Below are 23,325 nucleotides of genomic sequence, written 5' to 3' on the forward strand. Positions count from 1 at the left end.
ATACTTTCAAATCTCGGTGGAGGGAAGCCTTTGTTTGTGTTTTTGGGTTTTGCTTTGTTCTCTCTGGATCCTGAAAAGGACTAGATGTGCAACCAGGGTTCTTGCCAATCTCCCTGCTACAGTCTCTTATATATTCAAAATAGTGAGTATTAAGTAGAACAGACCGTTACAGTCTTTTGATTGTTTTCTGTATTTGCAAATGTGTAGTTTGCTGGAAGTATTTTAATTTGTATTTTGCTGAGGGGGGGGGCTTCTCTCTAGTGTCTATCAGCTGAAAGACCCTGTAACTTTTACCATCTAAAGTACAGAGACAACTTTTACTTTTTTCTTCTTTCTTTTTATTAAAAGTTTTGCTTTTTAAGACCTGTTTGATTTTTTCTCCTTGTTGAGGCTCAAGGGAATTGAATCTGTACTTAACAGGGAAGAAGAAGGGAGGCGACAAGGGTGGAATCCCTTTGTTTTAGATTCACGGAGCTTGAATCTGACTATCTCTCCAGGATAACCCAGGGAGGGGATGCCTGGGGAGGGGGAGAGAAGGGGGGGAACCAACCTGATTTCTCTGTGTTGTGATTCAAGGAGTTTGAATCACGATGATCTCCTAGTGTACCCAGGGCGGGAAAGATCTGGGAGGAAGAAAGGAGAAGGGGAGGGAAATGGTTTATTCCCCTGTGTTGTAAGACTCAAGGAATTTGAGTCTTGGGGTCTCCAGGGAAGGTTTTTGGGAGGACCAGAGTGCCCCAAAACACTATATATTTTTGGGTGGTGGCAGTGTATCAGATCTAAGCTGATAATTAAGCTTAGAGGAATTCATGCTGGTACCCCAATTTTTTGGACTCTAAGGTTCAGATTGGGGAAATATACTATGACACATCCCTCCCTTTCAGAAGTCCCTGTGGTCTAACCTGTCACAGCTTCTGCGCCTGCTATTTGTTTCCATCACGTTAGGCGTCTGGCTTTCAAGTCTTGCCTACAGGAGGCAGACAGCCTGTTCTTGTTGGGATTTCTGGAGCTTGTGAGCTGAACTGGCAGCTCCAGCCTTTATAGGCAGAGGCTAGCTGGAGTGTCACACAATCTCTTTATTACTCACCTGAGATGGGTCACCTTTACTTGTGGCTCTGAGTGTCCATATAAGGAACAATCCCACAAGGTTTGACCATCTATGGCCACCAGGTACCAGTGATGTGAAAGTGCCATCACCACAGCGGTGACCATAAAGCCAGGTGTTTTGACCATCTATGGCCTGTGATATTATGGGCATAATATCTTATTCAGCCAATCACTCACACAAACAAGTTGTTTATATTTGCAGGCGATAATGCTGCCCACTTCTTGTTTACACTCCTCTGCATGAGAGGTCACAATTGTTTCCTTGGCAATGGAGTGTGATGTCACAGACTGTATCCATCATGATGTAACGACTGACTGCACTCATCTCTTTTAAACCACTTTGTTTGCACCCAGGCCCTTAATCCTGTCCTAAAATTACCTTTTCATGTCACTGAGCTCTCCTGTTGCTGCGGGGTACTGTAGGTGTGAGGCAGGGTGGGTTGGGAGAAGAAATATTCTTTATCTGAAGAAGTGATCTATGTGAGGAAAACATTTGAAAACTTGTTTACTGAGTCATGTGAGTTCTTCACTCTACTTGATGGCATTTCTCTGTTTGTAACATGAACTTGTGAACACCACATCCAATCAATTCCAAAATTCCAGGAATATTCTAGGCATCAGTGAGCAGAACCGTATTGGTTTTGGTGAAAATTGGAATGGGAAATAGACCAGTAGTGCTTAAGTTAGGTTTGACGCCTAACTCCTATTGAAATCGGTGGGTGATATGCACCTAACCTGCTGGTGGGATTTTCAAAAGCACCTTTAAGCATCTCTTTGCACCTTAAACACCTAAATACCTTTGAAAATCTGGTCCTTCATCTCTGCCTCAGTTCTCCATCTAAAAATGGAGGTTAATAATACTTTATCCTACTGTTTGCCTATCTTGTCTATTTGTTTAGATTGTATTTGAGGCATGAGACAATCTCCTACTATGTTTTTGTAATAGGACCCTGAATTTTGGTTGGGACATCTAAACACTACGGCAAAACAAAAAATGATCAGCCCCATAATATAAAGGCCCACCAATGACCTATTTTTCAGGGCAAGTCACGGGCCCAGCTGCATCAGAGGAAAGTCTGAGAAACCCCATACCAAACAATTATGGATTAACCTGCCCATAGGAGAAGTTTCTTCCTGACCCCCATCAGTTAGTGGTAGGCTTATATCCTGAAGCATGAGGATTTATATCCCTTCTAAATTTTGTATACCAACAGAGTTTGGATGATATTGGCCATATAAATGTCTAATCCTTTTCTGAATCCTTTTAAGCTCTTAGCCTAAATGAGATCTCAAGGTAATGAATTTAATGGGCACATTATATCTAAAGAAAAGTGTATTTCCAAGGATTGGTTTTAAATCTGTTGCCTTTATTGAATATCCTCTTGTTCTAATATCAGGAGAAGGAGGGAGAGTCTGGTGGACCTTTTCAATATATTTTGTTATTTTATCTCTCTCTAATGTCCCTTCTTTAATTCTCTAAATTAAGCAGCCCTAACCTTTCTAACCTCACCTTACATGGAAGTCTTTCTACACCACTGATAATTTCCATTGCCCTTCTTTAGGCCTCTTTCTGTTTCTTTATCCTTTTTGAGAGGGGATGATCAAATAGGTTTCAGGCTTCATGGCTATTACCCATTATGGTGCTTGTTAAGAGCATAAAGGATTAATGAAGTGCAATACTGAAAAGTTCAGAGAGGAGAGTTCTTGCCAAGCCATTTGTACTTGCTTGTTGGATCTCAGTTACCCCTTCACTCCTACCACCTAGCAACAAATGATTTGGGGTGGGTATTGTGCTTGGTGAATATGCTGCCTGTGACTCCAAAGCCGCTGATTGCTACATAATTGACTTCTTACTGTGACTAAAAGCTAAGACCACAAGAGACATTCGGGAGAGATCCAGCTGCATTTTCCTGTCCCAACTTTCCTTTCTACTTTGTGTTTGCCGTTTCCTTATTTTTAAAGTAAATAATAATTCCTGTTGCTTTCACAGACCCAGGCGAAATAAGGTCCCATTGTATTAAGTGCCATACGTACACATAGTATGAAATAGGGCCAAAGAAGCTTACAATATAATTTGGCAAGAGAAAGGAAGTGCTGTTGTACAGATAGTGAACAGAGGCACAGAAAGATTGTGACTTGCCCAGAGTCATTCAGGAAATTTGTAGCAGAACCAGAAATTGAACCCAGATCTCCTTGAGTTCCTGCCTGGTGCCTTAACCACAAGCCCATCCTTCCTCTCCGTGTAGCATGTGCTGAATTTGCTGTCACTCGCATGGAAGTGATCTGCTTCTACAAAAGCAAAAATAAAATGAGGTGAGCTTTAGGAAAGGGCCAGTAATTGTTGCAATTACTCATCCTTTCTATTTACTGTGGAATGCAAAGGGCTAAGGAGTGGGGATGATGTTTGGTGACACATCAAAGGCCTAGTCTAAGATGCAGAGATCCATGCATGGAGTTAGTCAATCTGTATTAATGTACCCAAAAAATGCACCATAGGATTTAAAATAAAAATGAAAAATTGCAAAAACCCCTTGCTTCTATGACAGTGAGGAGGTTGCTACTTTGTTGTGCTTTTTTTTAGTGAGAGATCCCTCTCTAATGAAAAATAATAGTGAAATCCAATGTACAAAGACTTCTGGTGCTTTCAGTGCGGCATTAGGAAACAAAGAGAGAGACAGAACTAAAGTTGCCTCATACAAGGCTCCATCTTACCAACTGCTGACCATCTCCTGATGTCAGTGGGAGCTGAGGGCACCCCAGCAACTTGCTGGAGGGACTCAGCACCTGGCTGATCAGGTTTGAAGTCCTTAGTAGCAGTGGTTGTGTTTACTTGGGTTAAAAGAGATTCTAGAGGCTTTTATCTACAGGCAGTTTAGTACTAGTGAACTTGATAGTGTGAAGAAGCTTGCTCTGACACACCCTTAGTATTAAACCTCTTCTCTCTCCCAGATTACCCGCTTCTAGGGCTGAAGGGGCAGGTTTCTCTGCAGACATTCTTTTCTGCAACCTCTTCACTGAGTGCCCGCAGTGTATATTATTGCAGCGCCTACAAAAGTCAATTGAGATGTGGGTCCCATTGTGCTAGGCACTGTACAAACCTCATAATTCTCTGCCCCACAGAGCTTGCAATCTAAATAGGCAAGTCAAACAAAGGGTGGGAAGAGAAACAGTGACTCACCCAAAGTCACACAGTAGGTTAGGAGGATGGGTAAAGCTGGGAGTAGAACCCAGATCTCCCTAATTCTCAAGCCAGTGTCCTACTCAGTAGACCATGCTGCCTCCCATAATGGCAGGGACACGTGTGCCATGCTAATGAACAAGTGTCTGATGGTAGCAATCTGTGATCGCTGCTACTTACAGGCAGTGGTGAGCTGAAGCTGGTTTGCACCAGTTCACAGGAACCAGTTGCTAAATTTAGAAGCCGGTTTAGAACCGGTTGTTAGGATTACCATACAGCCAGCGGCGGTGGCTGCTGCTAGAAGACAAGACGACACAGCTCTGTGCAGCTGAAGAGCTGATCGTCCTTTGCCTGAGCGCTACCTTTCTTTGCCCCACAGCCTCCCCGATTCCTCCTCCCAAGCCTAGTCACCCCTGGATTCCTCCCCCCAATTCCTCCCCTCCGAGTTTCGTCTTATCCTGGGCTCCCGCAGACTGATTGAATCAGCTCTGGCAGACTGAGAGCTGCAGTTTGATTCAATCAGCCTGCCGGAGCCCAAGGTCAGAGAAGACTCGGAGGGCAGGAATTAGGGGGAGGAATCCAGGGGTGATGAGACTCGGGGGGAAGAATCGAGGGGCTGTGGGGCAAACCGGGGGAAGGTAGCGCTCGGGCAAAGGATGCTCGGCTTTTCAGCTGCACAGAGCCAAGGTGTCTTGTCTCCCAGCAGCAGCCACCACTGCAGGGGAATCAGACTGCAGCTGGCAGCCTGCAGAGCCCAAGGTAAGACGGGGAGGGGAGGAATCAGAGGGTGACAAGGCTGGGGGAGGGAAGGAATCAGGGGATGACGAGGCTTGTGGGGGGAGGACTTGGGGGGTGATGAGGCTGGGGATGGGAGAGAGGGATGGGATCCCAGGGGGGGCAGTGAGTTGCCTGTCTGTATGTTCTAAATAAAAGCTGTTGTTACCCTAGCAAAATCCTCTCCTCTACATTTCTTTCTATTTTTGCCTCATTTTTCTCCAGTTTTTTTTTTTTTAAAGCCTGTATTATCTCTCCATGTTAATCTGTCTCTCTGTTTCAGACAGGGTTAAAATATGTAACTTATTTTACACAGAAAAATAGCTGGAGAGATAATGGTAAGACTAGATCACCCAGCATTCTAAAGAGGATCTGTCTCTGTCCGTTACACTTTGTGAATAGGAAAAACAAAACTCGTTTTTGAATTTTATTAACCAATGTAATTGCTTTTAACACAGCAGGAAGAAAGGAAATGACTTTAAGACCTGTTTATATAATAATGGAAATACTATAGTTTCTCACTGGCTAACTGTTAAAACATCATTTCTTTTGTTTACAGCCACTGGCAGTAGCTATATAATCCCTTACCCCTCGATGGTGTTCTGTAACATTTGCCATGGCTACTGTCTAAATTCTTGCCAAGCTTTTCATCGTATCCACAGAACAGAAATTAAATTAATGTAACTGCTAACTTCAATTTAAAGTAGTGCTTGTAAAAACTGCTTCATCAAAGCACTTAGTTCAATTATGCAATAAATATCAGAATCCAATAAAGACTACTAAATCTGACTTACTGCCTACATACATATTATATTTGGACATGCAGTTAGATATTATTCAACAGTGAGGTTCGGTGGGGGGGCTGGCAGGGGTGTGGAGAGGGGTAGGGGCAGTCAGGTGACAGGGAGCGGGGCAAGTTGGGTAGGGGGTGGGGACCTGGGGGGGTAGTTAGGGTGGGGGGTCTTGGGAGGGTGTGGTCAGGGGGTTGATGGATTGCAGGTTCTGAGGGGGGCAGTCGGAGGCAGGACGTGGGGGGGTGTTTGATGCGGGGGACAGCTGTTTTGGGAGGCACAGCCTTCCCTACCTGGCCCCTGATACAATTTTGCAACCCTGATGTGTGGGACCAGCTTTAGGAGTTGCGGGCCTGATTTGAACAGTTTTAACAGGGCCCCAGCAGGGATGACCAAAAAAAAAAAAAAAAAACACACGTAAAAAGAACACGTGGGGTTTACTCACCAGATGGCGCTCCAAGTCTTCAGCGGCACATGGGCGGCGGGTCCTTCACTTGCTTCGGGTCTTTGGTGGCACTGAAGAACCCGCCGCCAAAGTGCTGCTGAAGACCCAGATGGACCTGCCGCTGAAGACCTGGTAGGGAACCGGTTGTTAAGATTTTCGCAGCTCATCACTGGGCCCACCCTGGCTACTGGGAGATAGAGGCAACAGACACTACCACTCCTGCGGTGCAGGGGGAGTCACCCTGGCTGGTGGGAGATGGAGGCGGCAGACACTACCACTCCCATGGTGCAGGGGGGCGTGGAGGAGCTTTGAAGACCAACAGCAAAGGGGAAGTTGGACACTTGCCAGAATACCAGAGAGACAAGGCAGGTGAGGGGATACCTGTTACTGGACCAGCTTTGGAGCCACATGGGGTCTTCCTCATGTCGGGGAAAGGTGCTCAGAGCATCACAGTTCAATACAGGGTGGAACGCTCTGCCCCGAGCACCAGACAGACATTCCCCTACTTCTTGGAACGGGGCTGGGGCCTATCCCTCTGTAAACAGCCCCACTGTGTAACCCAGAGGTGGCTGCATCTTAGCACCAAGACACCAGTGGTCACTGCTCAGGTGGAGATGGTTCACACAGGCCACTGCCCTATGTGGCCCCCAGACGTCACAGACTGTGCACTGTCTTATCTGGCCCCACATGTTACTGCCCCAAGAGGTGAGGTACACACAGACTACAATTCAAACTGCGCACCAGGAGTCACTGCAGCAATGGTGGTGGTGGGGGGAAATGAGAAACAGGCCACACCACAATGGTGTGTTTTGGGGGAGGGAGATACCAATAGGGCAGTGCCTCACCAGGCCACCACAGTGCCCCAACAGGCGCGATATTCACCATACACTGCCCCACCTGGTCACCAGAGGGCCCTGCATCCTGATACCTACCCACACACACTGCTCCAATTAGTAGAGATACACAGTGAGTAGTGCCCCAACTGGCCAACAGGGGGTTCTACCTTAGAGAGAAGGGGGCGGGTACGGACCAAGAGAAAGAAATCAAAGGCCACTGCCTCACTTAGCCACCAGGGGTTACAACCCAAATAGGACATATACACACATACACACGGCACTGCCCCATCTGGCCAGCAGGGGTCACTGCCCCAATTGGGGGGTATACAGATGGTATTGCCCCACGGGGATGCAGGGATCAGTGCCTGCCATACTGGGCACAGAGGGTGATGGGGGGCCACACACAGGGCACTGCCCCACTTGGCCACCAGTGCACATCTCTAGTTGGGGAGTGACACACACCAGGAGCAGGGCTCACTGCCACAAAGGAGTTGGAAGATACCCAGATACTGCCTGACACGGCCACTCAAGCACCCTGCCACCTTGGGGGAGATGAAAAATACACCTCGGGGAATGACTCCTCTGGCTACCAACGATCACTGGCCCAATGCAGCGATTGGGGTGAGTAAATACACACAGGCAACTGCCTCACCTGGGCAACACAAGTCACAAGTCAAGAGAGTGGGATATGCAGAGGGCACTGCCCCAATGGCTGATAAACATATAGGGGCCCTGCCTCACCTACCCACCAGCTCATAGGCACAATGGCAATGATGGGGTCACGTAGGCAAAGGCCCTCAGTGGCCATCAGAGGTCACTGCAGCAATGCTAGGGGTGGGTACATACCAGGCATTGTCACACCTGGCCACTAGGAGTCACTGCTCCAAGAAGGCACCTACAGGGCACTCCCATGCCTGGCCAGCAGGGGTCACTATCACAGTGCTGGGGGGAGATACACATAGGGCACTATCCCACTTGGGCAGCAGAGGTCAGTGCCCCAACAGGAGAGATATTCACCATGCACTGCACTGCCACCATGCAGCATAACACCCAGGCACATGCCTGGTCACCCGGGGCCCTGCACCCTGACACCTACCCACACAGACCCCTGTGAGCAGGCATGTGCCTGGGTGTTATGCTGCACTTCAAGAAATGAGGCAAAGGCTAATTGTACTTACATTTCTGCTGAAGAAAGCACTAAGTTACAGTCCTCACCTTGCCAAGCACCTGCCCAGAGCCAAAGCAGTGCCCCTGCTGACAGCAGAGACTCCAGAACACAGAGCCCCAAAGGGGAAGCAGCTTTTCAGTGAAGCAATGACAGACTCGGAGGGGGCGGCTCTGGGGAAGCAGAGAAAGAGCCGCTAACTGCAGTGGGGAAAATCATAATCTACTGGGGAGAAAGAATGGATTCTGCTAGGACATCGCACCAACTCCAGCCAGATTGGATATGAGCAATTCGGACTGGAGCAGCTCCAGCTAGATGCTAGGCGGAGGCAGGTGACCTCAGTCTCTGTGCTGAGCAGGCTGCTTTGGCAGTGAGGAGAGACAGGGAATCCCCCGGCCAGGGTCTTGCTGCCCAAAGACGGGGAGATCTGTGACAGTCTTTGGAGTGGCTGGTTCAGCAGCCGTGAGCTGCACGCTTATCCCTGCCTGATCTCTAGGGGCACATTACGCACAGGTGCGCACTGGATGCAGGCACCAATGTAACGACAGGGCCAGACTCTGCTGAGTGCTGCCTGCAAGAGACAGGGGCAGATTCAGACAGGCAGATGGGGGCAGGAGATGATGGCCAGCAATCATGAGCTGAAGCCATCACACTTCCAGCCTGTGACATAACCACCCGTCCCTGCAGCTCTCCATCTGTCCTGCTGTCTGTCCAACCCTCCAGCCTCATCTGCTCCCACACCGCTTCACCCATCTGCCTCACACACTCATCTATCTCCACATCATCCCGCTGGCACTGACTGGCCCTGCCCAGCACAGTGAGGTGTAGACAGGGCCAGATTAACCTTCTGTCAGCCTGGCGCCAAACATATTTGTGGGCCCCCGTGGGAATGGGGCATGGCAGGAGGGGGGGGTTGATCCCCAGAGTGAGGGGCCAGCCAGCAGCAAGGCATGGAGGGGAGCTCAGCCTCAGTCCATGCAGCCCAGTACAAGGAAACTGTTTACAACCCTACACCTGCCAGACCCATACTGGCCCTGCCAGCGTGCTCTGCCACACCACCCCCAGCCCCGCCCATTACCCCCTACCCGTTATGTCCAGCAACTCCCATGCCCAGGGCCCTCTCACCCAGAGATCTAGCCCTCAGATCCCTATGTCCAGCACTCCCCACTGCCCCTCTCACAGCCTCCCCACAACTGCCTAGAACCCAAACTCTGTGCACTATTTTAAAATTCTGCAAATGTTATTTGTCAATAAACGAATGTGGAAACTCCAGCCTGGCAGAGGGGAACGCAGACCACTGGCTGTGTGGAGGTGGGAGATCACCCTGCAGCCCTCCACCCCCATCCTCTCCCAGGAGAGGGACTCAGCCGTGAGGCTGTGTCAGGGTTGGGTGCAGTGTAAGGGACGGGCCTGCCCCAGAAACACCCTGAAGCCCTGCCCCTCTGCGTCAGGTATACCAGGTGTGGGCAGGCTCAGCTGGCAGGATCCATATGCGGAGGGGCTCAGTGTGGAGGCATGCAGGTGGGGTAAGAGGGTTCTGTGTGCAGCAGTTGGAGTGCAGGTGGCTCAGTGGGGGATCTGGATGCACAAGGGCTCATTGGGGGGTTCCAGGTACAGGGGCCATGGGACTCTGCCGAGGGGTCCAGGTGAACGTGGTTGGGGCTCAGGAGGGGGTGTCTAGGTGTGGGCAGCTCAGCGGGGGGACGTGGGTGCAGGGGAGGTGGGGGCTTGTCAGGGTGAGGGTTTGATGGGGCAGCTTAATGGGGGAGCCTCAGCAGCTGCCAAGGGGATGCTGCATGCCAGGCCCCTGCTTCCCCCTGCCCCTGCTTCCTCTAACCCCATGCCCCTTCCCCACCCCATGCTCCTTCCCCACTGCCCCATCCCCTTCTCAGCCCACCCTCTTCCTTCCTACTGCTTATTTCCCCCAGCCCCACCCCAGCACATACACTCCCTGCTGTACAGAGAACAGGATGGCCCATTCCCAGTACACAGATGGGAAGCATCACTGGCCCTCGGACCCAAAAGGCTGCGTCCAGCTGCAAAGTCAGAACTGAGCAGCCCCCTCTTTCCTCCAGGGAGTTCTATGGGGCAGGGCCGTCCCTAGCTATTCTGGGGCTCCACACAGCCCCTACCCCATGGGGTTGTGTGGAGCCCCAGGCCTCTGTGGGGGGAGGGGGGCTGGCTTTGGGGGCAGGGGGGAACCACCTCCCAGCAATCACCAGCAGCGCGACTGGGGCTGGTTCCCTGCACTTCCCGCCACTGCTAAGTGCAAGCCTGGCCCTGCTGTAGTCCTCAGGGGCAGGAAGAGGCAGGGCTGGGGGGGAGCAGGGGTGGGGTGGGGTGGGGGCAGAGTGAAGCAGAGCAAGGTGGGGGCTTTGGGGATGGGGTGGAGTTGGGGCAGGGCTAGGGCGGAGTGAGGTGGGAAGAGGTAGGGCAGGGGCTGGTGCCCTAGCCAGCTGCGCACTTTGCATATGGGTAAGGACAGCCCTGCTGTGGGGACTCCCCAGACAGTTCCTACAGCCAATCAATCAGCACTGAGCAAATATGGCAGGACAAACAGCTTCCAGGCCAGATTTCCCACTAGTGCCCCTCTCACGGCCTCCCCACAACTGCCCAGCACCCCATATTCCTGACTGAATTCAGCACCAAAAAATTAACAATTCCGTGCACTGCAGGGAGCTTCCCCCCACCAGCCCTGAACAGAATATCGCTGCCAGCCTCCAGCTCAGGGTTGATCCTTCACTTCCTCCCACGCAGCTCTCGGAGGAAGAGCTCCTTAGGCACCCTGAAGGGGAAAATCCACAAAGAAACCTTCACTTTGCTCTCACACCTCTAGGGGTCCAGGTCAGCCCGGTATCGATCCCAGCCCATGTCGGGTTAGGAGTTCCTGCTGCTCCCCGCTGAGAAACACTGACCTTGTGATGCACTGGAGGGGGCTGTCCCATTCTGCAAGCACGTACTTCCTGTTTCTGGGAAGGAAGAACTATGGCCCTAGTGTTAATTCCCTGCTGCAGAGCCTCACCAGGCGGGAGCCCCCTTTTTCAGCCACCCTGCGACAGGAAGCAGGCTGTTTCCACAAGACACAGGGAGTTCGGAGAGACGGGGCAGAGGAAGAAGTGTAGAGATACCAGTGGGAGCCCCATGTCCTGAGCTAAGAGAGCAAGTGCCTGATAAAGAGCCTTTGCCTTATAGCTTTCAGCACCCACAGCGAAGAGCAACTCTTAGTCTGGGAAGCAGTACACATCCTTCCCTGTATGGCAGAGAACCTGCCCATAGGCAGATAGACCCAGCCTAGCCCATAGGACACTGGGGGAGGGGGAGCAGAGGAAGATGCAGGCAACTGAACATGACAGGTGTTCATGAAAGGAGACAGAGAGAGTTTCAGTGTGACTTGGCCAACACAGCAGAGGAGAGAGAGAGAGAAACCTAGGATGAGGGAAAGAAATTCAGATCAGGGAATCACCCTCATGGATCCAACCTTCTGTGAGGGAGCATATACCACTCCTGGCCAGAGAGATGATCAGCCCCTGCAAATGGCAACATCTCCTCCCTGGAAGCCACAGCTAGTCAGGAAACATTTTCTCTTTTTCTTTTTCTTCTTTTTTTTTAAACAAACCTACACACCCAGCTAATGGGACATCCCTGCCTGGAGCCAGGGGGCTGTGACCAGAGCCCTCACCAAACCAGACACTTATCTCACCGACAGCTACTCTCGTTCCAGCTAGACAGGCCTTGCCTGGCATGAACAGCGCTTGCTCTCTCGCTCACTTTCCATCTCACCATCGGGACGGAGTCTGTCCCCGTACCCTGCCCCCCTCGCTCCCACCCACACTTCTTTTTCCTTGGTGCCAAACACAACGTAAGAAGGAAAAACAAAAGTTATCATCACACTCTGCTGTGACAGCGAAGCTCTCCTTCTCGTATCTCCCACATCCCAGGAGTCTACCCTCAACCCCCGTGTCCCATGATGTTCTCAGAGCTTGAATTAGAAGTACCCCACTGCACCTGAACCCCAAAATAGTCACTCTGCACAAGACTCTTTTCCCTTCAACTGCTCTTAACCCCACAGAGCCCCAGGCCTAACTAGGATGCCCCTTATTTTTCTTTAGTACTGGGGCTCTCATCCTCTCCTTCCTATCCCTCTTTGACTCCATCTGTGAGAGGACAAGGAAGTGTTACAAACACAGAGACCCTCCCCCAGCTCTCTGCAGCCTGGGCTCACACCTGGTTGTCTCCCCAATTCTTGGTGTTGTCCAGCATGTCTCCCTCCACAGAAGTCACCTGGCCTCGTCTTAAACTCCATCTTCATATTGCTCTTCTCCTTCCCAGAGCTCCTGCTCTGCTCCTCAGACCTGTCTTTCCTCAGCTCTGCTGTTAGAGGGGAAGGGGCATCATGGGCACACCCCATTCCAGAGACCACATGGCATCCACAGAGCTTCCAAACCATGTCACCTTTGGCCAAAAACCACATCCCACCCCGCGGGAGCAAAAAGCCTTTGTGAGCTCAGCACAGAAAAGCCAGGAAAAGATTAACACCCACACCCAGCCCAGCCAAATTGGGAGCTGGCCCCCACTTCCCGGCCACAGGGCTCACGGATGGAGAAGTTTGGTGGGCAGTGGGAGCCCCGAAGTACTAGCTCAGTGTGTGAATGAGTGACTGGGATATATGTGGGGATGGAAGACAGACTGTGGGGTTGGGGTGTCCAAGAGGACCCAAGGGAAAGGACTAGGGGGATTAGGGGTACAGGAGGGAAGGGTTACCAAAGTACACTGTGGAAATGGGGGATTTAGAGACCCCAGGGAGGACAGGAGGGGGCAGGTTGGAGGGCCCCATAGTGGCTGAAAAGGAGAACCCAGCAGATTGCAGGGTAGCAGAGACTGGAGATAAGGAGTGGTGGGATGAGGAAGTCAGGGGCGGGGCACTGAGGACATGGGGAAGGAGGAAGTTGGGGCACTGAGGACATGGGGAAGGAGGAAGTTGGGGGCAGGGCACTGAGGACAGGGTTGGTGGGGGGACGTTGGGGGGTAAAGGGAAAGACCAGGTAGGATGGACAGGATGGAAGAGGGGACACTGGCAGCTCAGGGATCCCCACAGATGGGGGCAGGGCTGGCGGGAGAGTGACAGCAGACGGGGGACACTGGGGGTGCAGGTTGGGGGGGCTGAAAGGGCTGTTGGGGCTACAGAGGAAGAGGAGGGGGTAGGGCTGAGAAGAGGTAGGTTAGAGATCTGGGAATCTCTCTCCCCAATTATTTCTCTCACTGCCCCATCAATCTCTCTCTCCCTTTTCTCCTTGTATTTCCCATCACATGTCCCGCCCCCTCTGGCGGACAGATTCCTGGGTGTTCGCTCTCCCATGGCTGCATCGGCTCCTCCAGTTGCTAAGGGGAGGAGAGCGGGGGGGGGCGGGGCTATTTGTGTAGAGTCACTTTCATGCCCATCTGCTTGAGGGGCGTCTCCCAGGCAGCTCAGCCCGCCCCCCGCCATAGCTGCCCCCCAGGCCCAGCTGGCAGGGGGAGGGGCGGTGAAGCCCTTTCACTCCGCGCTGCCTCTGCCCTCCCCGCCCGGCTCCCACGGGCCGGGGCTGCTCCCGGGGCAGGAGCTGGGCCTGGTGCCTGGAGCTGGGTCTGAGCCCCCGGCTCCCCCCGTGCGGAGCCGCCACTCACCGTCCCGCCTCAGCTCCCCTCGGACCGGCCCCGCCCCGCACGCCGGCTCCCCCGGAGCCCGCGTCGCCCCCGCTCCGGGCCCCCCAGCAGCGCCGGGGCGGGTCCCGCTGGTGCCGCCCGCGGGGACTGAGCCGCGCAGCCCACCCGGCTCCCCGGGGCTGGGGCCGCCCCTGGCCGCGAGCGCGATTCGAATACCAACGGCCGCAATGCGCGACCGGAGCGGGGCGGGGCAGCGAAGCCTCAGCGTGCAGGAAGCGGGGCCTTACCCAACGCCCCGAGTCTGTGTCCCGCGCTCTCTCCGCCAATCAGGGAGCGGGGAGGGGCGCGGCGAGGTGACGAGTAACGGACGCTCCTCCAATAGAAGACCACGTGTGAGAGATGGGGAGAACTACGTTTCCCAGTGTGAACCGGGAGGGGGCGCGTTGCCTGAGCAACTGCTCCTCACTTCCGCTCTGAGATGAGCCAGGAACTACAACTCCCAGCCTGCCCCGGGGCGCCTCCGTTTTCTCCAGCCCAGGTAAGGGAGGGTCCCTGGGTCAACCTGACACCCCCCCCCCCCCACGCAACTCTTCATCCCAGCTCCGACCCCCGGCCCCGTGGCCCTGCACTGCCTCGGCCGCTCCGGCTCCTGACACGAACTAGCGTGTCCTGGGGTCTCGGCCCAGCCCTGCCCCCCCTCTGTGTGGTGGGGGCTGCCGGGCGCCCGCTTCTCCACTGATCTCGTCTCTCCCCGCCCCGGGCCACTGTCTCGGGGGGCGGGGGGCTGCTGGATGGAGCCATATGGGAATACGGGGGTGGGCAGGGCTGGGAGCCAGGACTCCTGGGTTCTCCCCCAGCTCTGGGAGGGGAGAGGGACTAAGGGGTAGAGTGGGGGGGGTCTCCTGCCCAAGGGGTGAGTCCAGGAGCTGATGTCGGGCAGCAGATCACTTGTGGGCCCCCAGTGTCGGATCTGGAAACAGCTGCGTCTCACCACGCCCGGAGACTGTCCCTGGCTGGCAATTATCTCCTTATACCCGAGAATTATCCATACCCCCCGGGGGTGTGAGCCCTGTGCTCCCCTGTTAGTGCCTGAGGCACAGAGCTGTGTGTCCAAGTCACTCTCTGGGTGGGGCTGTCAGTCCATACAGACTTTGCTGGTGCTTTTTCTGTAGCCTGTGGTAAAATGAGGCAATTATCTAGATGTGTTGATGGACCCCCTGGAAGAGCTCTGCATACACCTAGGGATACACGTACCCCTGGTTGAGAACAACGGATGTAGGGGACCCCAGACCCATCCCATACCAGCTTCAAACTCCGTACCCTGGGCAGCCGGTTCTGCTTTGGATACCTTGCATCAGCCTCAAAGTCAGCTTCACTGGGTCACCATATCCTACCATGGCCCCATGGGCAGGAGTCAGAGAGAGGAAGTCTCTCAGCTGTAAAAGCAGCAATGGCTCCATGAGCGGTTGGTGCTGATGGAGCAATTACTGACACTTTCTCTAGTCTCCTTTTCAGATTTTGCCCCATTTTCTTTTTAATTCTCCAGTGTTAATTTAACAATCTCAGATTTGGAATATTTTCCCACCCGTATGACCCGCAGCAAATTTTCTTTCTTTGGGAAATTGTCTTGAATTATTCCCCAAATGAGAAGGGGCTTAATGGGTGCAGCTTGCAGAGCCCTGGGACACAGTTGCCTCGGGTGGGCTGGGGTGGCCATTCTCTGCTGGCAAGGAAGGGGAGAGGAGGAAAAGGTCCCCAGTGGAGACTGTCCAGCCCATGATTACACAGTCCTGGCTACTGCTGCTCCCAATGGCCAGTCATTTGCCCACCCCTGCTTCTGCCTCCTCCCCACTGCCAGGGAGTTTTCCTGCTCCGCACTTCCCTCACATACCTTCTTAAAGCACCTCCCCAAAGGGCTTCCTGCTGCCATGTGGGTGTGGGGGGGGAGGGAATTATTACTGTCTGTTTATTGAACTTCCATATACAGTCCTGTCAAACTGTCCAACTACACTCACTTAATATAAAATCTTTTCAGATCCGAGTGGTTTTCTCTCATTAGCAAATGTTTCTTTTTAGAACCATTTCTTCCCTTGATAGTTAATTTACCACCCACTAAAGTTTAAAAGTAGCTCTAGTTTTTTCTCTCCAATGTGAATTGCTTTGCATGTAGAAAGATAAAGTGGGTGAGGTAATATCTTTTATTGGACTCACTTCAATTGGTGAGAGAAACATTTCTGAGCTACACACAGATCTCTTCTTCAGGAGAATATCCTAAAAATTTGCCCTCCTTTCTCACTAGTTATCTATTTCTAATTTCATATTCCCTGAGATTTTTTTCCATGTCTCACTAATAATAAAATATTAACATAAAATATCCTCAGATTTTTTACCTTTTCTCAAATTTTTGAATATATTTAGAAAAGTTTTGCAGATGTTTCCTGTTTTCTCTCAGTTTGTCACATAACACTATGAAATTCACTCTCATTTGACCTCTTTACCTACTATTGACTATCGATATAAAATTCTTCACATTTTTTCACTTTCTGCTCTACATAGTGAAAATTAATCCAAAATTCTCCAGATTTCTACCTTTTCTCTTTAATGGCTTAACATAGATATTGGCTGTCAGATTTTGACTTTTTTCAATGTAATTATTAAATGTCTGTTAATAAGCATCTTGTGTTTGGAGATGTTTCCATATTTAGTTGCAGCAAGTTCTCCTGTTTTGGAGGGAATTTATTGCCTTAGTCATTCTCCATCCTGGCGGTTGCAGAGAGTTAAACGGTGAACTTTCTCGTCTCATGTGAGACTCATTTCTTCCCCCTTTATCTGTATTAAAATGTTCGCTGATGAAAGTGACTTGCCCCATATTTAATATACGCAAAAGCCAGAGGCCTCCCCCGTTAGGGGGAACGGTGTCTCCCAGCTGCTCACAGAACAGTTGGCTGGACCCTTTTCTTTTCCTCAGGGGGCACAGGACAAGGGCTCAGTCTGTGCCTGGCTCCTTGGTGCCCAGGCTGTATCCAGAGTGGCTGAGAATCTCCATGCTACTGTGTTAGCCCCTCACTTTCCCCTCACCATGTTCACCAGCAGTATTCCAAACCCTCATAGTGAATGGTCTCCATGAGGGGTTGCTTTGCCCAGTGCTGAGATGGAGTCATCTCTGGGGTGGGTCCCTACTGGCCATTATCTGCCAATAACCGGTCATGGACATTTCTTACAAAATTTCACTCCTCCAGGCCATCCATTCTCCTGTTAAAGAAGCTGTAGTAAGAGGAGGCCCTGAGATATAAACCTTGGTATCAGAGGCCCGGTATGAAACCTGAGGCCTGAACTAAAGTAATGGTCAAGACTTTACTAACATAAAGCAAAGTTAAGCTGTGAGCCAGAGGCAGGCCCTGCTCATAGAAGCTGGCAAGGAAAGGGCTGATGCTTCAAGAAGATACGTACCTAAAAGGTACTGAACACTAGATATCAGAACATTCACATACTTGCACATTCCACACAGATAACAAAGAACAGACTGTCCCATCCCAATGGCAGGGGCAAAAGGGTAATATGATGGATAGAGTTGTTTTGTTCTGACTAACGTGTACAAGGTGAGAGGCGGCACCTTACTACGTAGAGGAGTTGTACCTTGCTACATAGAAGGGTTGCACTTCAATATGTCAGGAGTGATGTGTAACTTGTTTGTACCTGTATATAAGAATGCATCCTTGGGGCAGTGTCTTTGTCCAGCCGAGGGGGCAGTGGAAAGTCCCGCCACTGACTGAGCTGAGTCCATTGCCAAGAGGCACTTTCTCGTAGTATGCCCGGTAGACTAAGTAATCTACGGGAAACTGCAATTGTGTCCATATGGCAATAAAGTTGGCTGACGTGCCTTCATACCTTACTAGACTCTGTGGTCATTGGGGGTTCTCTTCGGGTCTGCTGTGTCAGCTATCTGCAGAGCTGAGGCAGCACACAAGAGGGAACACACGCACGCAGCGGAGTGATATCAACATTTAACAGAGCAGAGCACCACACCGGTAGCATCTGACAACACAAGCCTCGCCCAGGACTCCCCCCGTGTGAATGGATGGCAGGGGCTGCTGAGAACTTTCTATCCATTTATCAATTACTGATATGAAATCACGACAGACTTTGCTTCTCTCCCTATTTTCAAAACTGGAGAAACTTCAGGTTTTGGAGGGAAAACTGTAGCTGTGAATCCTTCTCAGAAGAAGGGGAGGGAATGAGGGAGGAAGAAAGAACTGTGGCCTCATCCCAACTGAACCATGTTTCTGGTCTCACTGAGACCAGTGTTAATCAAGAGACACTTCAAGGAAGAACATGGAGTGACACCAGATTAACATGGGGCAAATAAAATCAGGACATGTCCCCATGGAGAAGGGATTTCAGTTGTTGCTCAGGTTGGGGGAGAACCCTCAGTCTCTGTCTGAGTATGTAAGAACATAAAAATGGCCATACTGGGTCAGAACAAAGGTCCACCCAGCCCAGTATCCTGTCTGCCAACAGTGGCCAATGCCAGGTGCCCCAGAGGGAGCAAACCTAACAGGTAATGATCAAGTCACCCCGTGTGCCCCTCCCACCACTTCACCCATGGTTGGGGATCTGCAGGGCTGTGTATTTAATTTTAGGAGCCCCTGGTAAAGAAACGTTGAGAACCACTATGAGAGGGGTCTATAAAGCCAGGAATAGATGGGCTGAAGTGAAGAGCAAAGTGTTATTTACCCTTTCCCACAATACAGTAAAGGTGGGGGAGGGGGGCCAACCTGGTGAAATTAACGTGCAGAACTCCTTTCCATGGTATGTTGTGAGGGTGAAAGGTATAACTGGCTTTCACAGAGAAGGAGAGATGTTAATAGAGACTAGGTCCCTCGAGAGTTATTAGTGAAGCTGGTCAGTGATGCAATCCCATGTTTGAGGCAAGTCCTAAATCTCTTCTTGTATTGGACCAGGTTTGGTAGGGAGAGAGAGAAGCAAAATGCAGCTTTTCTCTTTCCCCAGCAGTAGTTGGTCCACAAGACAAGCTATTCCTTTGTCTCTCGGGTGGCCTGGATTCCTGGGACTGGACCCAGCTACGACTCTAGAGCATAACTGAAGTGTTCTTGAAATCAGGTTCCAGCTTTGTCCGGCCCCCTCCTTTTCTGAGCTGGGCTGCAGCCCCTGATGCAGCTGCCTACCCAAGTACCAGAGGAAAGTATGAATGCATTTCCCCACTACCACAAATTTTGTTGCCCAATCACCCAGTTTTGTGAGATCTCTTCGCAGTCTGCTTTGGATTTAACTATCATGAGTAGTTTTGTATCATCTGCAAATTTTACCACCTCACTGTTTACCTCTTTTCCCAGAGCATTTCTGAATAAGTTGAACACTACTGGTCCCAGTACGGACCCCTGGGAATCCCTGGGGATAAGAGAGAAGATCCTCTTCTGACCCTGGCAGACCAGGTGCCAGCTCATGCCAAGGCCTCTAGGCCTTACTAAGAAGCGACGAATGCATGGCTGGAACTAGTCTTGCAAATCTGTTTGCTAGTGTTGTTTTAGATTTAAAACTGCAGAGGGCAGCAGAGCGCGCACACACACACACACACACACACACACACACACACACACACACACACACACACACACACACACACACACACACACACCCTTTGCCAATGCACCACCTCACCTCATCCAGGGAGGTCTAGGTGGGAAGCTCCATGTGGGAGCAGTGACGGACGGCACCATCAAGGTAGGTTCTGGAGATGGTCCTCCAGGTATAGGCGTCTCGGCTCCAGCTGGCACTGGGCTCACACTGGGCTTTGTTCACTTCCTCTCTCTGCTGTGCACCCCGGCTCCACAAACACCCCCACCCCCTGCTCTTTCCTTCTGGTACAAAAGATATCCTCTTCCTTCACCCCAGAGAGAGACACCCACGGTGCTACTCATCACATGCCTTCCCCCCCACTCCCATGAGCATGCAGGAAGGGGGTCGGGATTCGGGAGAACCTGTGTACTGAGGAGAGGGTGTGGGGTGGGCTCGCCCCCTCCTCAGAGCATGGGGGTGCCAATAGGCACCTATGGATGGTTCCCCTAAGCAGGGCCAGGATGGAAATGGGGGGCCTGTTCCCCCAACATGGAGAATCTGGGGTGCAACCTTGCTTAAAAGGTCAGTCTGTCCTTTCTCTGACTCTCCCATTCCAGCTTCAACTAGCGCTTGTGGTTCATTCATTCTTTTTCATTCCTTTCCATATCTAGCGAGTATGTTCTTGCTTTCTTTTTTCCCCTCTACCTTTCATGTTCTTGCTTTCTTTCCTTTTTCTAATATTTTTTCTCTCCCTTTATTTCTTTCTCTGCCTTTCACGTTCTTTTTTTCTTGCTCTCTCACAAGTTATTTTTTTCACTTGCTCTTTTTCCTCGCTCCTTCCGAGCCAAGCGGGTTCTCCTCGCACACACATTTTGACAGGTTTTCCTCCTGATCAGCAAGTGGATTAAGCACGTCTTCAGTGGGTGTTTGCAGGCTGGCCAGGGAGCAGGCTGGCCAGGTGTCTTTGTGGCCGTCTGCTGTCCATGCATAGGCATGGTCCTCCCCTCCTCTGACCCTGACCTCAGTTGCTCTGTAGCTTTTAAGCCTTCCCTTGGAGCTGTCAGCACCAGCCGCCTCTGCTCTAAGTGTCCAGAAGAGGAGAGGTATGCTGGGCTCCAGCCTGGGACTCTGCCTCCCTCCTGCCTATCAAGCCTGGCCCTGGCACTGGCACTGCTTTCTTCAAGTACCATGTGGGCAAGAGGAAAAGCACAGCAGCAAGCACAAGGGCCAAATTTGTGGGCATCACGTGAAGCAGCAAGAATCCCAAACACCAGGTCAAAGCACAGGACTGCAGGCATCAGCAACCAGGGTAGCAAGTTCTGGAGCCCCAACCCATTGTGGGCATCCCAACCGAAGACCTGGCCCCAGTGGACGAGTCACCCAGCAGAAAGGTAAAGATTTGCTCTTGCAGGATTCAGAGTCCTGAGTGCTGCCCATTACACCATGGGACCAGCTCATACTGCCTTCTCTTCACATCGGTGACCCTCATGGGGCTGACTCGTGTAAGGAACTGTTGGCCCCTTACTAAAACTTAGTGGGATTTTTGATTGGCTAGTTCGCAGTCCCAATAGAAGGGGGAAGGGCCAATGGGAAATTAGGATCCTGAGATTGACAGTCCCCAGGGGGAATGGGGAGAGGCCAAAGCTCCAAGTTAGTTGGACTGACAGGCCAGGCAGTGTAATGAGGGAGTCACCAGGCCAGGGGGTCCCAACCTCCCTGTGAGCTGGAACTGCCTGGGCCAGAGTGGGGTGGAGCTAAGGACAGAGCAGGACCTTAAGAAGAGCCAGGGAGCAGAGCTGCGCCAGCCAGGGAGAACCACGGCAGATCTGTGTTGGGAGTCGAGCTGCAGCAAGGGGAGCCAGAGTAGCAGCCCAGGGAGCTAGAGGCAGAGCTGCAGCAGCACAGAGGCTGGAGGTGGGTGCAGTGAGCAGCTTGAGAGAGCGAAGGGGACCATGGGCAGAAGGCCAGCACAAAGAGATGCCACCAGTCAAGAGGCCTTGCAGGACAGACCTTCAGGGGTGAGGGGGTTGTATCATCTACATGGGGGGCAGACACTGGGAACAAGGGTCCTGTCACCTAGAGCATGTGGCCACTGCTAGAGCAAGTGTCCAGCCCATGGTATCCCTGCAGCACAGCCAGGGCCTGGGAAGGAGGCCTGGGACATGTGCGGGAGAGATTGTGACCTGCCCTGACACTCCAGAGACGCTGGTTGTGATCTCCCTGCACCACAGAACAGGGTAACATGGGTTGTATTGTTGAAGAGGAGCCCCAAGCACCCAAACAGGAAATTGTAAGAGTAAGAGCCAGAGGTGCTGTCAACTGAGCTAGCCAGGCCACCTAAACGTATTAACCCCTTTCACCGCAAGAGCAAACACCGGTTACTTCTGTGCTTCTCAGCAGCCCAGAAAAAGCCTCTTAGGGGAAATATCTCCTGCCTCATGACCAAAAGGAGCCCCTTGAGTGGGAACAAAGGCCCCACCTGCTTTCCAACCACCTTGTGATGCTGGCCGCAGAACGAATGCTTGTCTGTGGGTGGCCTTCAGTGGGAGTTTGGCATAGCAGGGAGCAGGCTGGCCGGGTGTCTTTGTGGTCATCTGCTGGCCACACATAGGTATGGTCCTGCCCTCCTCTTGCCTTGCCCTTGGTTGCTCTGTGGCTCTGCTCTAGGTGCCCAGAGGATGAGAGATGTGTTGGGCTTCAGTCTGGGACTCTTCCACCCTCCTGCCTGGCCCTGACTATGAAGCCTGGCCCTGGCACTCCTTTCTTTAAATGCCATCTGTGCAAGAGGAAGAGTGTGGCAGCTGCAGGGACCAAAGTTGTGGACATCAGGTGAAGCAGCGAGAAACAACCATATGGTCAACCCACAGGAGTCTCTAGCCAGACTGTTAAGTTCTAGGACCCCAGCCTATAGCAGCCAGCCCATTGAACCAGCCAGACCAAAGACCTATCTCCAGTGGGCATCAGTCACCCAGCATGAGGGAAAAAAGTCATTGTAGTTCACCCTGAGAGGGTAGCCAAGAACATTGAGCTGGAGGGATTTGCAGCAAACCAACATATCTCCACAAGGTCCCACTAAGATTTGAACTCAGATTATAGGATTCAAAGTCTTGGGACCTGCTGCTGTTTCATTTTCTAGACCCCTGTGACTCTCGGCTGGCTGGTTTGCAGTCTGCACTTATTGCTTCCCACCAGCGGCTTCCTCTCGTAGGACTCTCTCTCTTCCTCCATCGACTATCAGATCCGCAGGTCCTGCCCTGAGTCCCCGCATCCCCCTGCTTTGTCTCCATTCCCTGCAGTCCACAAAAATGTCAGGGGAGGCCCCCCCTCCCTTCACTCAGTGGCCCCACTCATATTGGCCAGCTGCAGCCTCATCTCTTGGAACTCAGCCAGCTGTTGCTTGATCCAGTCGTGCAGTCATACGCTGACTGGCTTCCCAGCCTGGATGCTCTTGTGGAAATCCCACAGGCAACACTGCAGGACTGGCACTGCTGGGTTCTTTAATGTTGTGGTGTTTGCCGCAACTTCTCCCTCACCCACTCCCACCAATCCCCCTGGTTGCCATAGAACCCTCTGATGCTTTCCTGTTCTGCCAACACCGCCAGGTATCGCCCCCCTGCTCCTTTATCTTGAAAGCTCTGGATGCTCAGCTTCCAATATCCTCTGCCCTGGGTCAGGGAATTGCCCACACTGAGCACATGGTGAGAGCTGCATTATCTGAACAGTTCATTGGCACCACCCTGCACTGGGTTGTTGACGTGCTCTCCTTCACGTAAATCCAGTCAGTGCGACTCCTGGCCTGTCCCCGCAGA

The sequence above is a fragment of the Gopherus evgoodei genome, chromosome 1 (assembly GCF_007399415.2).
Source record: "Gopherus evgoodei ecotype Sinaloan lineage chromosome 1, rGopEvg1_v1.p, whole genome shotgun sequence".
NCBI classification, from domain to species: Eukaryota; Metazoa; Chordata; order Testudines; family Testudinidae; genus Gopherus; species Gopherus evgoodei.